We start from the raw sequence: 2,167 nt of genomic DNA, 5'->3' as shown, positions 1-2,167 counted from the left end.
TTTGCTGTATCATCTCCAGGGAACCGCTAGCTCAAGGTTCATTCATCACGTGACCGCACCTTGTCATTCATAATTTGGTTGATGATAGAAATCGCGGCATCATAAAAAAGGAATTTGTAATCTGAAGCCTAGAGGTGTTTCTGGAATCTACTTTGTGGATGGCATTTCATTTTGTTCCATTGCATCATGTTTGGTAGATTGATAATGTGGAAAAAACTGACTATAATCGTTAGAAAAGTCATAACAATGATGCCAGTTCTAAGAATAGTAGGTATGACTGGAGAAAAAGTTATTGATATTACTTACAATATCCTTTTCATCTGATGCTTGTGATAAGGATAACATAAAGGTAATAAAAACCATTCTAGTGTTTGTTTTTATTACGATAATGCAAAATAAGTAACATTCCCGGTTAATATATATCGCCCTTTGAGCAACAAACACAGTCGCGCTGGTTCACCTGATTGATCAATCCGTCACCTAGACAAGACGGCCTCCATGTGAGATAATAACCTCACAAGGAGGATTGGCCGATAAAATTATTTTCGTCGAGGTTTTCTTCTTCAGCAACATTCCTTCAGTCACCGTTGCTAACATTGCTGTTAATAAATGTATTTTGGTGCGACAAGTAAGAACAGAGTCCGTATGCAAATGACGAGACAAGTACAAAATAGCCAGAATCCTGCATGTTTGGGTGGCTGGGGGAGAAGGGGGGGGGGGGGTTCTCGTCCTTGGTGCCCTCGATGTATCCAAAGGTCACAGGACAGGCACACCTTGAGGCCGCCAGACCAGGAAAGGATAGGCAGGACAAGGGCAGGTCATCAGGTCGGTGATGGTCGGTGTGTAAGCATTGCTATGATCGGGCCTACACGTTGATTCTTCGGAGACTTAAAGATCGCTGACAAAGGAAGATATCTAAACTCTTTTCATCCGCAGCGGCGTCCCTCTGCTTTATTAACCATATGTATTATTTCTGTGATTCTATTCCACTCTTACTCCACCTTTCCTCACATATTTCCATCGGCCCGGAGTACTTCCCTCTCTCCTAGGCCCTCGTCGCTCCAGCAACGCCTCGCCTCGCCCTCTCTGCCCTTCGCCAGCAGACGTAAACACGGTGGCCGAGATAAACGCCCACAGGTGGTCTTAATGAGGTTTTGGTTGTTCTCCGGGTTCGAGCTCCATTGGTTCGTTTCTCCGAGGTCACACCGTACCCAATTTCTTTCGTGTCTACTGAAGCAAAATTATTCTGGAAGAAAGTGTATTCATCGTGTGACGGATCAAGCATGTACTGCGCTTTTGTACGCCCGTGAGTGTGCGCGTATCTTTCTTGGAAGGGAGAGCGGGGACGGAGGTTATGTTGATGGACGGCATCGTGGCCTTGTGATGAAGAGGAGGCGTAGGCGCGGGCGCGGCCGGCGATTGGGGGGACGGGAGGGGGAGGCCTAGAATACTGGCCAGGTGGGAGGGCGTGGGATCGCGCCACGGCACGGAATGGTGGTGCGTCATGCTAGTAAAAGATCAGTTCACGGCCGCCGGGCCGCTCTCTAATCACAGTAAGAGCTCAAAGCGCGACTGCAATTTAGACTGATATCAAAAGCGCGAAACAAGAGTGACTTAATAATCGCCAAAAAGCAGTTTCATTAGGTTAGACGACATTTGGTGGAGTTAAGACTTTTGGCGAAAATCAGGTTTCCGACACATTCTTACTTATATTTTTCTTCTACTGCTTAACGGCAACTCAGAGTTTCTAAAACTCAGTAAACTTAACACTGAAAAGCACTCGCTGCGGATTAGCATTACGATAAGATTAGTTGTTAGTAATCTTGTGCTAATCTAAGATATTAGATGAGAAGCGAAAATTACAGAACTAAAAGAAGCAAAATATGATGAATGAACACGGAGGGAAAATATAAAGACATACATAAATAAACCGAGATGTAAATGAAACAAGAGAATAATTGTGCAATCCCCTGCTTGGAAGGGTAAAAGCCCCAAGTCCTTGTGAGGAAGGGAACCTGCCTGACAAATGGTGCTGTTCACAATGGTCAAGGAGGTGTGGCACTCGAAACACGAGGGAGAGAGGGGGGAAAACGAAAAAAAAAACTATTGAATCGAATGCAATGTTAGAGGAAGAGCGTCTACAAGTCAGAGATGCAATATATAAAAA

General features: G+C 44.9%; 1 protein-coding gene across 1 annotated transcript in view; it reads right to left on the bottom strand.

Annotated features, from left to right (window-relative positions):
• LOC119592595 (serine/threonine-protein kinase 17A-like) overlaps window positions 1–2,167 on the bottom strand; it is a gene marked incomplete at its 3' end in the record, with an annotated part of 209,876 nt that overhangs the window by 52,766 nt on the left and 154,943 nt on the right.

Source organism: Penaeus monodon, chromosome 30 (assembly GCF_015228065.2).
Source record: "Penaeus monodon isolate SGIC_2016 chromosome 30, NSTDA_Pmon_1, whole genome shotgun sequence".
NCBI lineage: Eukaryota > Metazoa > Arthropoda > Malacostraca > Decapoda > Penaeidae > Penaeus > Penaeus monodon.
The sequence above is the reverse complement of the archived record's forward strand: the minus strand, read 5'-3'. Positions and strand labels throughout refer to the sequence as shown.